Source organism: Glossina fuscipes, unplaced genomic scaffold, assembly GCF_014805625.2.
Source record: "Glossina fuscipes isolate IAEA_lab_2018 unplaced genomic scaffold, Yale_Gfus_2 86, whole genome shotgun sequence".
In the NCBI taxonomy this organism is placed as follows: Eukaryota; Metazoa; Arthropoda; class Insecta; order Diptera; family Glossinidae; genus Glossina; species Glossina fuscipes.
This window is the reverse complement of record NW_023998440.1, coordinates 2,745,606-2,767,809: the sequence shown is the minus strand read 5'-3', so window position 1 is coordinate 2,767,809 and position 22,204 is coordinate 2,745,606. Positions and strand designations below refer to the sequence as shown.

At 35.3% G+C, this 22,204-nt stretch overlaps 1 pseudogene; it reads right to left on the bottom strand.

The window, feature by feature from the left end:
- Positions 1–16,112: 16,112 nt before the first annotated feature.
- LOC119638234 lies at positions 16,113–18,305 on the bottom strand (annotated as a pseudogene).
- Between the last annotated feature and the right edge of the window lie 3,899 nt (positions 18,306–22,204).

The window sequence follows — 22,204 nt, the reverse complement described above, 5'->3', positions numbered from 1 at the left end:
TCTAAGAAAAAACAAGGCCAAAAAGATCTAATTTTTATTATTTTATGATGAAGAATCATTCTTGTAAAAAACACATTTATTTTTTAGATAACATAGATCTATTTTTTAGACCGCACCATTAATATATGCGTTCTCGTGGAAGCAAGCCCCTTCTACGGCGTCAAAATGTAATTTGTGATTTGTTATCGCGGAAGCGAAGTTTGGAAATGAAATCTTTGGCAATTAAATTAGGTTTGCTTATGAGTGCCCTTCAATATGTGGACTTTCATTGAAAATATGCGTTTACATAATAATATGTAATCTACAATATGTATTCTTAAGAAAATGACTACCAATGGTCGACCTTGCCTAGTATTCCTGCTTGTCTTCTGTTCACATCGTTATACTATTCTTGAAAACATTTTTCAGAATCATCTAATTCGTGAGAGCGCATCCGCAATAAGCAAGAAATGAAAACTTCGAATTTATCGCATTGTCCCTGAAGGCAGCCACTTAGGACCTCTTTTATTTAACTTATACGTTAGTGATCTCTCCTCGGTGATTAAATCTAACCAGGTCGTAATGTACGCTGACGATGGTAATGTTTTCTTTCTTCCCCTTGAAATCGCAATCGTGTCAGTTTCAAACTGACTTCAATAATTTTGGTATATATGGTACTCGTTAAATTTTATGAAATTAAATCTAAAAAAATGCAAGGAGCTTTCTTACCTAAGAAGGAAGCCATTCAGTACTGAGTATTTCATCGATACACCCAAGTTTATCGAGTTAGGGGTTCTATTCGATCAAAGATTACGTTTTAATTGGCACATTGAGCTCTTTTAAGGAAAGCTATGTATGCGTTTGTTTTCATTAAGAGTTGTCCCAAAGAACTTAAGGTTTCTTACATTGCAAAAAGGCTTAGTCAGACCAATACTTGAGTATGCCCCTGTTGTGTGATCTCCCTCCTCCAGGCATTACGTAGATTCAATTGAGTCCGTTCAAAAGCAATCCTTGCTGTATGCTCTTAGGAATTTGTGTTGGGACTCGCTTATCTTTTCCAATCCATTATGAATATATGTTGCTTTTGTTATCCTTACCGCCACGTGAGAAACATAGATGTATTCTTGGTGTTTCTTTCTTGACTGAGTTAATGAATGATTGCATCGATTCGCCAGCGTTACTTGGTGAGATAAACTTTAATGTCCCTAACCGCCTTTCTAGGCACTTTGTGCTCATTCAGTTGAGTCAATGTAAATATAATTATGAGCTGTTTAACCCGTTTACAGTTGTTTGCAAAAACCTACCTAAAAGATGTCTATCACTTAACCCCAATATCGGATTCTATAAAATCTATCAAAACAATTTTGCTTAATACGCGCGTTTTAAACTAACTTTTAACCCCGATATTTCATTATGATTCGAAAATTAATTGGTGTTGGTTACCGTATCGGTTGCCAAGCTTTAGCATGTTTGGGATGCCTTTGGAGTTCACTTGCAATTTGGTTCTGTACTGGGTGTGCTTCTGTACTAGTTGTGTACATGTTTTTTTCATTTTTTTTCTTATTTATTTACACATGAATTTGTTTTTTTCCTTATTTCTCCTTATAAGCTTTATGCTAGTTTTTAATATTAATTAGTATAAGAGTTACTTCTAAGAGTCAATTGAATTCAATTCTTAGTATGTTTTAGTTGAGCTTCATGTGTGTAAGTAAGAACAATAAATAAAATATTGATCTAAAATTTGGTACATATGCATATAGATGACATGAATGAAAATAAACATGATCAATCCACAAATACAAGAATTACGTAAGCAATATGTATACAATCGTTTAAAGTTGAGCTTGAAGAACAAGTATTTGAAGAACAGCATATGTCGTAATTGATTGCTTCGCTCAAGTTACTGCAAATACTTGTTAGAATTATTAAAACTCAAAGTTCAAATATGAACACCGTTAGCCCACAAATAAGTCAACAATCCGCTTAGAATTGATTGCAGTTCGAACGTTCAAACGTTGGACTACAATTTTGCAATAAGTAAAAGATTAGTACAAAATATTAACAAGCCCAAAAGAACAAGTTCTTAGTTTATTTTAACTGGTTGAGCATTAAATGCTTACTCTGAGGCGAAAGTGTAATATTCTTATATATTCCACGTTTTACGTTTTGTATCTGCCTGAGTATCCCAGTAGGTCGACTAATAACGAGATGGACTTACGCCCAAACCTCAAGTGCGGTAGACTTTTTAAATAAAGCCGCTAGCTTCACATGTCCTAGTGCTTTAAGATTCTCTAAGTCTTCCAATTTATTTCTCTGGCTAAATTGATTATAATAATAATAATATATTTTGTATATCAAGAAACATGAATATCACATAAAACGACACCCTACTGTTCATGCTAGACTTTAAGCACGATAATTATGGAAAATGATAAAAGGTATAAATTAAAGTTTTCCTTTCCCCTCTCGTTCGCATTCTATTCTTTTATATTCACATTTATTTACATTAGAGAAAGCGTAAACATTTTTGATATACTTTCGTGATGATTATTAAGTTTTTAACTCATTTTCGCATATTTAAATAATTGTTTATGCGTAATGAGAATTGTTGACAAGTCTACGGCAATCTTCATTATAGTTTCGCCAGGGAATTCTTGCATAAGCAAAGAAAACAGATTTCAAAGTGAAGGGAAAATATTCTCAACAAATTTTCTTTATTTTGTTTGAAACTTTTATTAAACTCCTTGGGTTTCGGTATCATACTCTTTAAGCGAAGGTTCGTCTAGGATGCAATCTTTTACACTTCGAAAGAAGTCTTTCTTCTTTGAGGTGGCTTTTATTGCATCTCACTTTCCTTTCTATTTTCTGTTTTGAAAAGACAAAAACGTGTCGAAAATATTGCGAACGTCTACGCTCGGCTAAGGAAGAGAAAATACATGTCCAAATTAGTTTGCGATATTTCGTTACGGCGATGTTACTCGCTAAAATGTTTGTTTATCTGGCATTTCATTTATCTCTTACTAATCTCTACAGTACGCAGATTTCATCAACTTTGACAGGCATTTCAAAGAAGTGAATAAGAATAAGTCGAATAAGACGTCAGGGTCTTTGCGACATATAGATGAGCTTCGAATGTGTGCATTTTTTTAATGAAATTAAGCGTAGACGCAAACAAGTGGATGAAGCTCGCTGAACAATGTCGTTTCTCTGAAATTTCATTAAGTTTCGTGCTAAATAAAGTTATTCGCGGATGATATTCTCTTGTTTATTGCATAGCAAATTGTTGTTGAATCGGCGATGAAAAACAGTCAGGCTACAATAATTCGAAGTAGAAAAAGTGTAATAGTATCTAAGTAAATCACCAGCTTCGCAGAAAATAAAAACTGAACACATTGAGGAGAACATTAAAGAAAAAAGGCCCACAATACGCTAAAGACGCGATGCTAGGGTTATTCAGCGTGACAATAATGGGTTTTACATTGAATCCCATTAACAGCGGGCAATGCCACTTAAGATCAACATTTCAGTTGGCGACTTATTACTTGTTAAGCAAAGCTTGTGTTCTTATAGGCGTACTTAAAAAAGGGGTCCTTTCGCGGCAAGTCTCAATTCAAAATGGGAGGAGAAGTAATGATTACTGGTTAAGAATACTGTGAATGAAAAGTTTCATTATATTCTATACCTACAAGTGGTGTTAAGTTGGCGCGAACCCCCAGAGCAACTTGAGATAGGTCCACTTCTTATTATATCGATCTATTCAGAATCACTTTTTCACTAGGCTTCATTTTCCGCCTGTTCGTCTAGTTTTCCCCCGCAAGTTTGAGGGTATTTTGATGAAATTTAGTACATCGACGTCTTTTAGTCCGAGGACGGATGCTGCTGACAATAGTATGAATTGGATCACTTTTCGACCACTTGGATTGGACAAAGGAGTGTGGGGTATACGATAGTGGACCGTGTCCTTCTATAAGACTGTTACATGTTCTACATTAAAGAAAAAACACCCAAAACTTAATATAAATACCCAATGCTATCAAGGGAGAGAATGTTATTAATTGAAATAAGGTAACTTTTTATGCAACGTGAAATATACTAAACGGTAGGAAAAGATAAGAGAAACCGCGCTTTAAGTTTTCATTGCAAAAATTTAGCTTAAGAGTTTGGACATCGTTTAGATCATAAGTGGCTTTGGCAGAATAACTTTTTAAGCTTGTGAGTGATGGGAAAAGTTTAAGAAGATGGCTTGCGACTTTAGCAAGTGGAAGGGATATCTCACTATCGTACACATCAAAGGAGAAAACTTTGTTAACTTAGTGCACCTATAAAAGGGGCTCATTTTCTTTCTTTTTCCCAGACGTCAGTGAAATTATTTGAGCAACTTTACAAAGCAATTCCCTTTCATCACCTTTTGGTGAAATACTTAACTTTTTTCATACTTGTCTTCAATGCAGAATTAGATAAAAAGCAAAACCGATGAAAAGCGTACAGACAAAGGTCTCCAAAAAATAGTACTTTTCACCTATACAGTGGGCGTAAACCTAGCTCTAACAAACCTGCAAAATTTAAACGTCAAAAAATTGTTTGAAAAAAAAGAGAAATTAGCATGAATTTAAAGGCCGCCGGAGAAGTTAGATCACATATGCCCGCCGGTCTTGAAAACTCTACCGGACTTAAGATTTAAGCCCGCGACCATTAAGCTGTTAATCGAAATCCTTTGCCTACTCGACCACTGGAGCGGGTATTTCAGGCATACGTTGTTAGCAAAATTATTTAAAATTTTAAGACGAAAATTATCACACGACTGCCCTGGAATTAATGAAAAGCGTGCATGTTTTGATGGGTAAGTAAGTATTGGTATAGTAGGTAGGTATTAGTTTCCTCAGTTCATTTAAATTGATTTAAAAGTTTCTCTTTGAATGCAATGCAATTTTTTCCGCATCCAACATTGTACATAAGCGATTTAAGAATCGTAGATGCAGACAGCTAAGTTGATAATGATGTTTCTCTAATTATGTCCAATTATGTTAATAGTTTGTTTGTCCTTTGCAATGTCTTAAGTATAAATGCAGACCATCCAGCGCAAGGTAAAGCGTAATGCAACTGCGCTCAGGACAGCAATAGTGCCAGAATGACAACATGCTGCCAATTCGGGAAAAAGTAGAATGCATCTGCATTTAATGTCCTAATGTCATGAAAAGCTTTCAGTGAAATTCCATTGGGATCTTTCTCTCTTCTAATCTATCCCTCATCAATAATCAACATTCCATCGTGCAATTACGAAACGAAAAGCAACAAAGTTTGTTTACTAATCTAATCCAATCTAGGCCAACAGAGAAAATCGTATAAGATCGGTATTTGCCCCAAATATCTCATGGGATAATTTTGAATTTTTGAAAAATTTTCATTTAAAAAATTATTACATTTTGAATCAATAACTATCCGTGGACCAAATTATGTGACATATTAAGGCGACCGGTTGTCAACGTGCTGCAATAAAAATTGTTAAAAATTGCTGTGATACTTGGTGGTTCTCTTGACTTAAAAGATTTCGATTAATACAATAAATCATCAGGTACAGAGCCATTTGTTATTCTACTGTCAAGCGTCAAGCATACGAGTATATGTATGGTATGTGCTCTCGACCTACAGGAATGCAACAACTGCATGACCACAAACAACAATCATTTTGTTTACACATACACATACACATACGTTCACATGGAAGCGCCCCATTGAAAAAGATGCGTAATCACATCGCATGCATGGATGTATTTCTCTGCTTGCGTTGCAAAACAACATGTAATTCACAGTTGGGATACAAAGAGGTTTCAAGAGACCTCTAAACCGAGCACTATCAAGCAACTGAAAGGACTTCCAAATACTTTTAAATACACACTTTCGGAGAAAAATATATTTGAATCTGCCGACTACTACCATATTTTTGCGTTGAAAACAAAAAAAAGGAGCAAACTTTTCAAATGTATTTTTTCTTTGTCAATTAGTTGAATTTCTCATAAAAGGGATGGATGACAGGCAAACTCCATGTTCATACATGTGCACATGTCCGTAGAAGAGTGCGGGCCAGAATGAATTATTCTCTTCGTTCACATATTGCTTGAAAGGGTAAGCATTTCCTACGTTGTTATGGTTTCAGTTGCTGATAATGTTGTCACTCACTACGTGGCCGTTGTTACCGTTTCGCCATATTTCTTTTATTCACGTAAATTAATGTCAGAGCTTAGCAACCGAATTGAAATTCCTGAATAAAATGGAGATTTGAGAAATGTGTCTGCCTTTCAACAGGAATGTAATGCTTTCAAAGAGACAGATACACTCATGGATTATATAAGAAACGAACTGCACACATACAATACTGCTTTTTCCCTTTAGCGGTATATGTCCATATTTCCATATGGGGAAGAATGCTATATATAACTTAAAAGAAGCTTCCCACATTCGTATTTGAATTGACGAATTAGCCTATGCTTGAGTGCACTATGGCAAGTCTATATGTCTGGCTAAGGGACTTAAATCGTACACGAATACGTTCGCCATAGATGGAGTAAGTCTTTAAATTGAGAAACGGAGAAATCACATTTTGCTTTATTTCTTGTTCTACTTTGCCTGTTGTGTTCTCTATCCTAGAACCTCTCTTCGCAACCCTTCTCTCTCATGCGTTATTAGTGTATCGGTCTCCCTCGGTAATGGCTTATGGGAATTTTTATTTTACTTTTAGTTTTCTCCCTCTCCTCTCCCTCTCAAATGTCAAATCGATGTTCGCGCATTCAAGTCTCAGTGCGTTAGACCATACTTTGTGGTAACTATTTTTTTTTACTGTTTCTGAGACTTATGTTTTCTTGTTAGTACTTTAAGCCTGATAATATTGTAAACTTTATTTTTGCTTCCGATTCATATTCTTCTCTAATAGTGTCATAGGTTTTAAGACTTTAATGAGTTGCTCAGTCTGGCTGAATGTGATGTTGTAGCCAGGAAATAATATATAAAAAAGTTTTCTACAAACACTGTTTCGCAGGTGGATCCACGGTACTCCACGTTACTTGAGCTTTCAATTCAATCGTAATACTCAGTTGACTGTTTGTTTTGCATTCTGGACATCTTTTCTTTAAATCATTTCCGTTAGTGAATAAAATATTAAAAAAAAGAAAACAAAGAACTTTAGGTTGAATTATTTTAGGGGAAAAGTGAACTCTTGCTTAGTTCATGGAATTAATTGCTGCTTTCTGTTGAAAACACGTATTTGCCTCTGTAAAATCTTGTGTTCGATCATACATACCTTTAAATTCTCCTATAATTCTTCAACACATTTTAGTAACGCACTAGAGATGCTACACAAAAAAAGTCACAAAACGTGCAAACTTTTGAAACGAAATTGGAGGAAGGCAATGAGGACATGTGTTCTACCCAATATTTCTTAAATTGTGTGCAAAATACGATCCATCACGATCGATAATGTCTGTGCTGTGCTCTTCTTCGACATGTATAGCAAGCAAAGAAAAGGATTACAATGTCGACCATCGTCAAGATATTCTTTTTGCAGGTTCACTAGCGAGGAGAGTAACTTTAAATTCATAACCAGGTGCAGATTTTATTAACTGAAAAAAACAATTTTCATAGCGGTTAAATCCCCTCGTTTAATATTCACTCTTGATATCCATCAAATTGAGTATAACATTAAGCAGATGTTCGAAGAGAAGCAAAGCCAGCGAAGAAAAAAATGCAATTAAGAAAGGGATTCGTTGCTTAAAGACAATCTGGCAAGTTGAAGGAGGGGGTGGATTCTTCCACACATCTGCTTGTGTAGCGAATATAAAGGCAATCATATATATGTATATACGGAGAAAATGAAAACTAAAAGAAATACTTCAAAGCCGTAATGAATTGTCTGTACGAATGTCTCACTTTTTAGTGAGATATTCAAACGCATATCTTAAAGCTGGCATGAATTTCATATGAATAGTATATATTTACACATCCACATAAACACACAAGTTTCTGGAAATTTCTTATCACTCATAATTAAACTTAAGTAAAACCGGTTACGTAAACATCAATTCATGTTCATGCATGTTCAAATTAACGCAATAAAAAATGTAAATAAGCAACACATACCCTACGCTTAATTACATTGACATACTCGTGTACATTGATACGTATAATCGCATAACATAATAAAGGTGCTAATATGTGTATGTATGGATGTATGGATGTGCACGAAGTGTATACCGCACCATATTGTGTCTCTCGGTTACGCACTTTAAGAACTATCACCAATTGCATATGGGCTTTGTATTTTGAAAGCATCTGCTGTTGAATCCTTTTTAAGGATTCTTTCCATTCTGTTTTGCTTTGTTTATGGGCTTTTATTTATATAAAACGCAAAATAAAAACAATTTCGGTATCAAACAACACAAGGGAACATATGCGTGCAAAGTAAAGTCCCCATTGCCTCTACTTATCAACGCTCTTTGGCAGATGTTTCATAACACTTGCTCAAATTTGAAATCAAGCAAAAAACAAGCAAAACAAAAAAAAACAAAAAAAAAAAAAAAAAAAAGAAAAATTCATATGTATAATATCTGCGAAAAGAAACATTTTATACACGCATATAATAACAACAAAAACAAAATATTAATTAAGACACCTGATATATTCCAGTCTTCATCTTGACAGCAGAGTAAGACACGCGTATACTGCGAATTCTACGCTTTAAGTAATTTAATGACTTTTTCATAAACATGTACAGCGTGAATGTGGGAAAAAGATATTCATATATTGACGTGTGTGTAGAGAGACACATCTGCACACCTTCTCCTGAATTATGGAATTAAAATTAATGTTACGCAAATATTGATAAGTTTTTATTATCACGAAACTTAGTAATATCATGAAATTCTTATTAAGAAGATATTAACTGATAGATATCTAAATTTGAAAGGAAACAACAACAATCAACTTTAGCGAGAAACTTCTTCCCCAGCCATGGACGACAACTTTTGCAGAGTTTCGCAAATTTTTTTTGCGAAACTCTTTGGCGTTCGAATTGACATTTGCTATTAGATGGTAAGTTACTAAAAACAATATTGAAATGTAAGGAATTTTTAATTGTTCCGAGCGAATGGTGGCCACTTTTAAGCTTAATTAAGAGTATGTGCAGCAAGACTTCCAACTTCTTTCGAAATCCAATGGCTGACAGAGAGGCAAGTGAATAGACCGATAAGGCAAGCACAGATAGAAAAAAGCCGGCACGAATGGTCTTAAAAGCGAGCAAGCGAACAAAGGAATAATCTAGAGCGTAGAAGTATACCAAGGACAAGCGCTACCACGAGGTAGACAATACGAATAACAAGTGGAGAAAGAAATTCAGGTAAGCAGAAGGACGAAATGATGTAAACAGTACTAATCATCTGACTAATAATAGATAAACAGAGATGTGATACGACAGACAAAATAGGTAAGGAATGGAAGAGAGATAAACGAAGGGATGGGAAATATATATGAATATATATAAATGTACAAATGTAAAAATAAATTTGTAGACAGAAGAATAATTAAGTGAGCAAAAGAATGAACGGTGGTGTAAAGGAGCAAAACGAAGGTAAGAGGGACGCGTAGATAGCGAGGTAGGACGGACGGTTTCTACCCGGATCTAAAAATGGAGGAAACATGAACGAAAAGTTTAGACGTTAATTAACAAATTTGGAAGAAAACATAAGACGTAAGCGAATGAGGCTAGAGGATGAAATGTCCCAAAGACAGGCAAAAGATCGGGTGTCCTAGACAAAAGAGCAAAAAAAGCGGGAGAGCAAAAAGGAGAGTAAGGTGAAGAATAAAAGGGAATGCGCAAAAGGAAAGATCGAGAAGTTGGCGACATATTTCTTTTACATACGCTGAATGACTTCAATTGGTTTTATTTAAAAAGTCCAAGTTGATTTTTTTGTATTATAAAGCGTTTACACACACGTATAAGGATCTTGTCTTACAAGTTGGTCCACAAAATGTAAATATGGGAAATAAATAGCGATATAACTTAGAAATATTTAATTTTCTCCGTCTGAAATTTCGGACAAGGAAGTCTTGTATGAAGGAATTTAAATAAAACCTTGGCTTTTTACTACGTGATGTTCTGTTCCAGCAACTAATCACGGACTGATAGATAAATGAGGTTCATAAATATACACACAGTTAATGCCTTGGACGACCTACATACTCCTGTAAAGGTGAATGCATTAATCCTACGAAAGATATGAAAACAAAATGAATCATAAATGCAAACGCATTAAAATGACGCATTTAAACTAATTATCTTTCTTTTATTGCAAATCATAATTTATTAGTAAACTTAATTACATTTAATCATGTTATCAGAAAGCACTTACTATAGATTCACAAAATTATAAATACCTTTAACAGACATTCACTCACTATATTACATTATGATTAAGTTATTGTGCAGATGAACGAATAAGCTTTAAATGTAGTTATGAATATGAAAATCGATACTTTTCCACAGGTGCACACACATGCTTACATATAGTAATTATAACAGTTCAGTTGCTTCAGATATCGTATGAAATGAACAGAGAAAATATTCAGGCACACTTTACGATTTCGAACCAGATGACGCCACTACATAAGATGACAGATTATGCGAACCACATACGCCCGCACACTACAGAAGTGCGAAATTACACACACACACATACACACACACACAAACACAAACAATTCTATCCACAAACATATATGTAAGCATTTACACCTATATGTGCTTTTAATGTGACCACCCTTTCGTAGAGAATCTTAAGTCGACACTTATGCCAACATTAATTACTATCACTAACTCTGTCAATGCATTTCTTGTCGTATACACGAAATAGACAAATGGTCATTTCTCATAAACAATAACTGACTTATGTACCACTCATGATTGATCATCGTTCAAAATCCATTAATAAACATTATATTTTCCATAAATGTCTTTAAATCTGCTACGAAGTCATGCGACCAAGCGCTTAGATGTGTATATATACATGAACGTAACCCTAGCTAAAGCTAAAGCTATTGCAGTTATTTGAATGTGTAAGTAACATAGGTACTTACTGTTTAGTACTATATGTAGTTGTGCACTGTATATTATACACAGTCTTGTCTTCTTGACTGTAGTTTTGCCTGCAGTCCATGATTAATTGCTGCTAACTGTTGCAAACATTTCAATAGACATTCTACACATGCAAGGATTAAGATAAGGTCAGTGTAAGTGCAAGGCTAACACTTTAAGAGGCTCCTCTTTAGCTCTTACTAAACTTAAGGGCTTTAATTATTTAAAGGTTCAATTAAAACGATCCATTCCTGAATATATGTTAAATCTGTTATTTGACAGGCGAATGGTTGTATAAATCTGCCCGTCCTTTACTAAAAATCATTGCTTGTTACGATCTATCGATCGATGATTTTACTGCTGTAAAAGACACTAAATACTTACCCTTCCCTTAAAGCAGACAAAACAGATAACGACTCCTTTTCATTCCTTTCGCAAGCAGATGTGGATTCGATACTGTCCGTAATTGCTTTTCTTTTTTTTTATCAACCACTCGGGGACGTCCGCTATTCACGTAAAACGTTGACTGCGAGAAATAAGTGAGGAAAGGGAAAGAAAGGGAGAAATAGGAAGGTGATGACCGCAACCTAGTCGGTGTGTGCTTACTTGGTGTTATGCCCTTACCGACTGATTCGCCATATTCGCCATAGCTACAACGCACAGTGATTTAAACCTGCGAACTCTCACTTGGTAATTGCGATTCTTACTTAGTCGGCTACTCATGCGGATAAAGTTATTAAAAGCAGGGATGTGTTACACACTTTTGATGCCAGGTATGACAATACTAATGCAAAACTATAAACAATTATTGCCAGCAGATCTTATTGATCATATTACCAAGCGAAGCGACTAGCTATACGGCAAACTTGTTTGTCAGTAGACTCTAGTATTACCTAAGAGCTTCAAGCAGACGATTCAGTACAACATTGCTAATGTATCGGACCACAATTCACAAAGTGTGAAGAAGTGAAAAAATATTCATCTTTGAAACTGTCTCTGTCGTGTTGCATAAACTAATTTACTTTACTTTTATCTATTAACATATTTGACCAAGCTCGCCTATCCAGCATATTGATAGAAATTGTTAGTGCCACTTAGTTAGTGCTTTTAGAAACTAAAAAATCTGCTAGAGACCTAAAGTAATCTTTACCATTCATAAAACTTAGCGATAATCTGCAAGCCGCTCCTCAAGTCGAGACTTTCTTGGTATATGCTTTCTTGTTTTTTGTCTTTATAGAGTTTTACAATGCAATTCTAACGAGTTCTTTCCCTGAATTTCCAGAAAGATATCGTCAGCTGTTTGGTATTATTGTAATTAAAATTCCACACCTTTGGTCATAGTCAAACTTTATCACTCGGTTTCTAAAGATTTTTTTAAGAATTTTCGCCCAGTGAATATAAACTTCATGTATGCATGTCTGCGCTCTACCACTAATCAAAAGGCGGGTTGAATATCTGTGAAGACTGTCATTCGATTTTTTAAGTATAATAATGAGAATTGTAGACAGTTCCACAACAGAAATCACCTAAATGTAAAGCCTCTCTAAGCTATCTGCAAAAACTTCTAAAGCTGGCTTTATATCGTTCTTAATATTTTTTTCCCGTTCAAGGAAAAGCATGAAAACTTTTTAAAGCTTTGTGAGCCTTGGAACATTTCGCAAAGATATCGAACAAGATTTGCATAATTTTTGTTTTAAAAAAGCGTTTTCCTTATTATCGTAAGCATTTACGTCATACTTTAGTTTCGCCTTATGCCCTTCGCCGCATATTAGGTGTATTAAGTTTTCTGAAAGATAGTAACGTTCAAGAGAAATCGTTAGGGATTTCACTAAACACATACTAGCACCACGCCTATATAATATTACCTGTTACCGCTTTGGCATAAGGCCGGAATAATACATCGACCTTGAGTGAGTCTGTCGACGACTTTGGTGAGTTCTTTGCGTCTTGGTTCACCGTTTGCGCGATATTGTCTCGAATGGTCAAGTGATTCCGGATCGTCTACACATGGATCGAATTCTCATCTCGCGTAATGATGAGTTTGATGACGTCTTGGTCAGCAGATACTTAGAAATCATTGTTAAATCGAATTGTCGTAGCTTGGATGGGATGTATAGGTCAAAACATTTGAGATTTACTCTTAGCATAGACCGATGTTCACCGCTCTCGCGTTTGTTTGAAAACGCAAATCTAACTAAGTAATAGACAAACTAAATAATTGATGGCAGTAATCTTAATATCAATAAGTAAGACATTTTTCGTGTTCCTTGTGGAGGTCATCGCTTCAAAAGTTTTTATTGAATAGGAGTTTGGTTTAATGCTCGCACATAGTTCATACGGGCCAGAACCTTAAGGCTACAACGGACAGCGGTATGATGCACATTTTCGAACGTTACAAATTTGCACAGGAACACAGATGTACGAAATTCGTCTGAAACTTAACTATAGTTAATCTCAGGCTATTCTTTAACGGTACTTTCACATAAATTGAACGGTATATATGTATTTATATGCATCTGGTCAGGATTTAAGGTTGTGTAGAAAACAATTTTAAGAATTTTCAATTTCTTAGTTTCTTTTTTGTTTTTCCTGTGTTTTATGTACCGTAGTCGTCGTGTTTTGTCACTTAAACAAACTTACAATATGCAAGAAAACAAATTGCCAACGACAATAACCCACTTCCGTTTGGAAGTCAACAGAAACCAACCCAGGAGAAAGAAAAAAAAAGTCGAACAAAATATATAGTTTATAAACATTTGCGTACAGAGAGGGTAGAGTTAAAGTAAAGACTCATGCATATATATCTATATACACATATACATGTGGGGACATGAAGGTACGAGACTTACAAGTAAACGCAAATTCCAGTTGCAGCAACAACAAATATAAAAACTTTTGTACTTATAGCATACAGCATTTGAAACAATGAAAACAATGCAATAAGAATTTTGTTAAGCTCGTTCGAAGCCTTGTTGTGCAAATGCATTAAAACTAAAACTTCACATATTTGCTGTTGTGCCGCTAACTCTCTCTCTCTCTCTCTTTAGTCCTTTCCACAATTCTTTTGTCGCTCTTGCTCATATGTATAGCAATATTTTGAATTTTCTAAACTAAACTTTAAAAAAATAACTTTGTATATAAATTTTACACAACTTTGCAGTGTTATTGGCTTCGGCCTTGCAGTACTTACTGCAGCTGCCGTTGTTCTTGTTGTTGATTTTTGAAATTCAATTTTACTTTTCCAAAAGTGTCTTATGAATGTATTTATGTGTGCATGTGTGTGCGTGTTAAACGCTTTAATATATATTTAAAAATTGTTTACTTTATAGTCAGAAAGAAAAAAAAAAAAGAAAGCAAACCTATAAACAAGAGACTTTGTTTCCATGACTCCGTGTTTGTGTGAGTTTGAATTTAGAAGATAAAAAAAATTTAGAGAAGATTCTGAAAATTGAAAAATTCACATTTATATATAATACATCAGTCAATAATTCTCGGAGGTAAGTAAGAAAAAAACCTTTTTTAAAAATTTTTTTTTTTTTTACTTTTTAATATGATCAACGATTTAGGCGATGTGCCCTGTAGATGTAAAACGGTAAAGGACGGAAAGAAATGGAGAAAGCATTAGAAAAGAAAAAACGCAGCCAAAGGGTGATGTGCCCAACGCGTAAGTGCTACGGTTTCACAGCCAGGGCCAAGGCACTCATTGCAGCTACTGCCAAGTATGGCCAAACCGCACCAAAATTTGAACCAGCAAGCACCATAGGCGCGGATCCCAAGTGCTCAAGCATGCCTGGATTCCGTAATCTCCTTTAAAAGTGACAGAAGCAATGCAGCACTTCTCTCTGATAAATCAAGATCGTCGTAATACGCTTCGGTTTCCGCATTGAGTTCATCATTCGATTTACCTCTATTTCCCTGGGCTTCGATAATAGTTGTTGTGCGTCAGATCTGGAGATTACACTGTATGGAGCAACAATTCGAAATTAATTGCATGCACTCTCAGCTATCGACTTGTGACGTGCTGTAATACGGTGACCAAAAAATAAGGTCAACTTTTCATTTAAAGTTCTTGCGAAATCATGAAACTATTTCGTTTTCTTTGGGTGTTGGTAGTATGGCATTTAACATCTATGTAGAGTTATCCATGCCCATATACTCAGTTGCTTTAGAGTTGCACGTGCTTGTGCAAAGATACAAAAATTAGTTTTTCGGTTTTTAATATGTCTGTAAAGCAATGATTTCCGACTATGAGGAAGTCATGAAACGTATCAGTACCGAAGTTGAGACTTGGATCTGCGCATACAAACAACAAAGTCTTTCAAAAATCAAGATGATGTTAATAGGTTTCTTGGATCATCGCGGTGTTGGGGCCAAACTGTCAGTAAGGAATACAATGTATGGGGGTAAGGAATACAATGGGCGAATAAACAAAAGTTTTTGATTTTTTAAACAAATGCACCTTAAGTTTTGATCAAACAGTAGCACTTCTTCAACTTTGAATAAGCTTTGCAGCCATTTTAAAAGCAGCTTTCTCCCACTTGCATTTCCATTGAAAATGGTGATTGCACTGCTTTTTGATATCTATAGGATATCAACGATTTCTTGCTACTTTGCGATTATCGAAAATAATTTGCTGGATTTCTTCTTTATGTTTTTGGTATAACTAGCCACACTACTGTCTACCGCCAATTACCAACAAATTGTAGTTTTCGCCGAACAAAAGTTGCCATAAGACTTTTGAAGCCATTTCTGAGTTTTAACGGTCCTTTTCCCCATCGGAAGCAAAGTCTAACCAACACAGAAAATTAGAATTTTCTACAGCTTTCAAAACAAAGAAAAGTGGTTTCACTGGTAAACAAATAATCGAAATGACGTAAAATTTTGAACAGGTATCACTTGGACTGCTGGCCCTTCCTAAAAATATTAGACACTGTTTAGTGTAGGCGATAGTCCCCTGTTAATCCCCGGGAATTATTAACCAATGCATTATTTCGCAATAAAAGAAAAAAATATATTAGTAGTTCAAGTATGATAGCAATGAACTCATTGGTTGACATTTAGAATCCTCATCGCACTGCAACTCGTAGAAGTAACACTGTATAAAAGTCCATGTTTATTCATTACTTGTCGGATAGGATAAATTTAAAACACGAAAAACTTTCATACAACACTTAAGAAATCAAGAAATTCATAGATAACCGAATCGAACTGAACGTAAATCACACAATTATCGCTAACGATTAAAAATTAAAATCATAGGAAATAAATCACTTTGCGGATCACCATACTAGGATGGAGATTTTACGGCGATTACCGGAAGAATCATGATGACGCGCCATCGGTAACATAACGCCATTCAGCAGAACAATTAATATACAAGCGTCATAATCTTTAATAGAAAAAAAAAAAAAAAATATTAAAGAAATTTGGTAGAAAAAGCTAAAAAAAGTTTTACGTTTTCACCACTACTCGGCTTTGCTTTATATAAAGCGAATGCATTTTTACGCGTCTCATCCTTAATATCCTTTTGGTAGTAAGAAAAAGTTCTCCTTTGAAAATGTTGTCATTTCGTTTGCAATAAGTCACCTGTGTTAGGATATTCTTTATGGGAAAATCGACATCAAACCGAGCAAATCAAGAAAATATTAAGGCGCCTTTCTTCCAGATAGTAATAGAAGTTCTATACCTTTGTCTGGGACGCATTTCCGCCATTCTTCTAGCACATCTTTCGTGATTAAACTCTCAATGTCGACGAGCCAAAGAGGTTTTCGGCCGCAATGTCTTAACATCATTCCAACGTATACCTTGACATTGCAGAAAACTTTTAATAGCTTTCAGTGAACCATCGTCAAGTTGCGTCAGCTCTTGTAATTCATCATCAATAAGTAAAGTATTTGTACTATCGTGTGTTGTTGCATCTTTATACCGCTGTCCAGTGTTTACGCTTGAATTTGACATAGGCTCTACTGTGGCTTGAACTGTTGCATTCTCTTGTTGTAAGCCTCTTACACGCAAACATTTCAATGTGTTGTAATATTTGGTATACACGCGTCCCATGGGGTTGCGTTTGCCTTTGCGACTTATAAAGTAGTAATCCTTTCGTTGCAGTTAATTGTGAGAGAGAGGGAGAGAGGGAGAGAGAGAGAGAGAGAGAGAGACGGAAGCAAATTAAAAGTAAAAAGGAAATAAAAAAAGGCATAAGCCTGCATTTTAAATCGCTCAATAAAAGGCCAATGCGCGCAACTCTTATTCGGGATTCGTTTTCGCTCGGGAATTTATCCGAGCAATGCAATTTGATTTCATTAGACGTCACGTAATCAACAATCCAATAATTTGTATTAACTCGTCCCGATGCTTGCGCTCTAGGTGATGGAATGTTTTCACTACCGATCCAAGCAGCGACTCTTCCAATGGCTCCTTCACATTCTGAATGGTAGAGAATTACCTTTTTTATTTGTTTCAGTGTTATTATGTATGTGTTTCTTACCAAGTGAATATGCAAATGCATGTCGCTTAATTCCACACAGGACTCTAGTAATTTTGACCTCTTCATTTCGATGGCATTTTCATTCACATCGGATTCTGCACAGAAAGTTTCATCCACAGAATTACATGCATTTTCTAAATAACTGGCGTTTCGTTTTTGATTTTTATTTAAATTGCGGCAAGTTGCTGCAGAAGTACTTGAAGTACTTGTTAACTGATTTAAGACGCTGCTACAATGTTTCTCTTCTTCTTCCTTTACTTGTTGTTCGTTTTGCTGCAGTTGTTGTTCTACATTAGACGTTGAGGCATTTGAAACTTCATTTGTATGCTGGGCTACTGAGGATTTATCATATTCAATGATAACATCGTTAGTACGATACTGAAAGGAAAGGAGGGAAAAAGGAAAGACTCATGCTGCACAGTTTTTATTAACATTTCGATAGCGTATAAATATGTGCAAGCAGAAAACACAAAGTGAGGTTAAAATTTAATATTTAACACTTGGCCAAGGGTGAGAAAATTTATAAGTTTTTGCAAAAGATGACGCTTCAAAATGTAGTTATGTTACGGTGTATAAGTGAGTTTTTTTATTCAAAATTTTTAGGTTTGTAGACAATTAAAGCAACCCTTTTGCTATTTTCATGAACTGTGGTCTAGAACTTTGGAAATGGAAGCATTATGTTCTTAATACTTCCAATATTACCTCTTCCGGTATTGACATTTTTCGTGCATTTTTTTTTTTTTTTTTTTTGTTAAATTTTCCACTACATTGCAGTGCAAAGACTATCGTATAATTTAAATTTCAGACATTACGCATTCCGACGACAAATCATTCTAAAAGTCATATTAAATTGGAATCCTCTCCTCCACGTTTCTATTCGACCAAATCGGAAGATCATAGCGAAATGTTTGCCTCCAGTCCATTAACGGACGGATGTTTAAAGCTACCGAGTCCATTTAACCTGGACCGTTTAAAACTCGATAAGGTTTTGTCCGTGACTACGCTCGATCTAGCTCGCCTGACTATTGCCAACGGAATAAGAAAATTGAGTTATAATAATTTGGCCTGCTCCACAATAATAAAGTTTTACTTTCGTTTTACAAGTCGTTTTATTATTCCAAGTCGCGTTTCTAGCTGTCCTCGGAATGCTGAAATATTTATAATATGTCGGTAGCAGCCAAAGCAATATGTCTTACTACTGTATTCTCTCTCTGCGCTCCACTAGTAGGGGGCTAAATATTTCCAATTGTAAACATCAGTTATCGTTAAAAAGAAGAAAAAGCGCCTGAACAGAAACGGAAGTCTTTGCAGATCTGGTAGTACAAAACGCTCGTCAAAAAGCTTTTATTTTATGCGGTCGCCATTTTTAAAAGCCTTTCTCGGCTCATATTTGATTATCGTATAATATACGACAACAGCAGTCTGATCGTAGTTATAGTCTCTTTAATCCTAGCCCTAGTCCAGCACCATCCCCGTACCCGGTCGTTTATATGAACACACCTTCGCCGTCCAGTTATTCGCCGAATACACCGGGTGCTCCGCATTCTTCTTATAATCCTCATACGCTTGAAGTCAGTTTGGAATCACCTAGAAGTGATTGGTGTACTACAGACGTAGAAGTTAAAATCCATACTCACGACGATACAGATTTAGTCGGACAAACTTGTATTATACGTACTGTATCTAATGGTATTTGTTCGGTGTTTCTACGTCGAGAGGATCGTATTCTTTCCATAGTAAGTGGGCAGTCAGAATCATCAAGTATAACAAATTTAAAATAAACGATAAGTGCAAACATTATGGTCGGGCAGCCGTGAAGCCGTGAAATAGCCACTGCACACAATACAAATTTTTATTTTTTCTAAAAAAAAAATCAAAAATGTCTTGATATAAAGGAATACTTCTCTTAATCATCTTTAAAAAGGGGTGAACAAGCAAGACCAACCGATCATGTCCAAATTTAGCAAAATTAGCTTCGTTGCCGAAAATCTTATCATCGCTTTCATTTTCTTTTACTCATTTATCAAATCAGTATAAAGCCATAGGTCTACTGCTTAGCTACATAGATACACGCCATGTGCGAAAAGAACTATAGCACAAGTGAGTATACAAGTCTGCTAGGCAGCTCCTAATGTAATCATCAACGCCTGCCAGCCACAAACTATACATTGTAAGTTAAGCAATGAGGTCAAATTTCTTCAAAGCGTATTTAAAGGAACATCGGAAAATTGCAGACGCACTGGCAAGGCATTCCAATATCTAGCAACACGAACAGTGCAAGATCGTTCGGCTGATGGGTGAGAAAAACGTGGAATTAATATGAAAGGATCGCTGTTCAATCTGCAAAACTGCAGTCGTTCAGTTGGAAGGTTGGGGATCAAGTTTGAATGATCTTGTAGAGTAACTAACATGAATTTTAAATAATCGGGAAAGGAGAATTTTAAGAAAGCACCAACGAAGAAGGGGGCATGGTCTCTAAGTGTGACGATATAAGCAAAATGTGTTATATGGTTAACAATGCTTTAAAGGCTTTCTAACCTTGGGCACCCAAAAAGGACTTCAATACAATAGTTAAGATGCGTTATGAGGAGGGAATATGCAATGGCGTGCTTAAACTTTAGAGCTTTTTAAATTGTACAGTTTTCGGAATGTAAGATATATTTTGGCAGAGACATCGTCAATGTGGGCACCAAGTTGAGTTTGAGACCAAGACTTTGCATAGAATCTAGAAGATCAACTAATTATATAACCAAATATTTTTATGTTGAGGTTGTCGAGAAGAATTGTAGAATAAGGTTTTAGGCTTAGTGGAGTTAATGGAAAGCTAATCCAAAGCATATTTTCTGTATTGTTTTCGAACGAATGCAAAGTATTTGCATTATCTCGATAAAGAAGGAAGATGTCATCTGCGTAAACAAAACAAAGCATAGTCGTTAAAAAATCAAATCTCCAAGATACTTTGCAAACAAATTAAACAAGAGGGTGTTCTACATGGAGCTTGCGATACGCCAGGCGTAGTCTCAGTTAGGGAAAAGTTAGAAACAAATTTGTCACATAAATTGTTAATAAGCTTAGTGTATGGGAACCTGTCATAAGCTTTTCTTACATCGAGAGCGACAAGAACACAGCTCTTACCAAGATTATTGTTTGTAGCCCACAACCCTCACGGCCTGTAATAGATAGTTAGACGTGTAGCGAAAGATCAAGTTAGCAAGTCTGATAGATACTCCATTAAATACGTTGAATACAACCGAGGTATATGCTGTTCCTCGAACAGTACCATAACGAATGTTTTCATCCACATTCTGGAATGTGAAAGAGACATTTCTACCTTCAAGATTATTGATCATTGATTTTTGCACGAAAACCTCGTTTACTAGCATTTACATCTACCTCATTGGAGTCATTTCTACTAATTCACAAAAAACTTTTATTACGAAGCATGTGCCACGTTTGCTTAGAGTTAGCATACGCTTGATTCCTTTCATTTCTCATTACGCACTTCAATCAGATTCGCCAGCATCGAACGACCGAAGATATTGTTTATAGGCAATATCTCTGAGCGATCTCCCTTACAAGTGTTCCGTGAATGGGCCTAGTTAGGAGTACCGTTGCCAGATGAACATTTAGAATCGGAAATAAGATGTAGCCGGGTAGGCGAGAATAAAAAGTACTAAAAATATATTTTGTTGCTAAATAAAGACTTTTGACGAGAAATTCTATATGCGAAGGAATCCAAAAAATGAATTTACTTGATCCAAATATAGTAAAGTTAATTATTACGTCAAATTGCTATTATAGACTAATTGTCAACATTTGCCATCTAAAGGCTTACATTTTGAAGGAATACGCTTATATAAAAGATAGGGAGTGGGTTCAAGACATGTCGTTCGAAAAGAGGTTGATGAACCAAGATTACGATTGAAACTCGATTTGAATTTCCATTGCCAGTAATTAATGACACTGCAACAAGCGACTCAAGAAATCAACTAGAACCGGACCAGATACATCTTCTTCCACGACACGCGAAAAAAAGCAATTTCTTTAAAAATAAAGAGTATAAGACCTAAATTTGAAGAGGGAAGTGCATTATTTAAAACTCTACCTGAAATTTAAACGTAGAAAAAGTTGCTTCAAAAGGAAAACAAATTTCAAAACGCTGCTAGAATTCATCTTAAGTAATACCAAAACCACTGGGTTTTAAAATCGCATCCAGCAAAACCATGTAAAATGTTAAAAGAAGAGGTGCAGTGTGAATTGACATAAAATCACTAATGAATGATGATCACATGTATTGATATAAAAGAATTTAGAGTTCAATACCGGCGAATCATTAATTAATGTTATGTTAAATTAAAATTTAATTAAATTTCAATATTACCCCAATAAAATTATTAAACTGTTACTAAAAAAAAATTATCTATAAATTTATTAATATATTAATAATAAAGATTTATGAGTTATGCGTCACCGCTTCTCAAGCTTTTAGGCAGAAAGTTATTTCTTAAAAAAAGCTTCAATAACATCCTTCAACTTCTTTTTATCCATTTGCATATGCAAGAAACGATACGTATTTAAACAAAAGCTAGAAGAGTTTCGATGAAAATAAACAAAAGCTG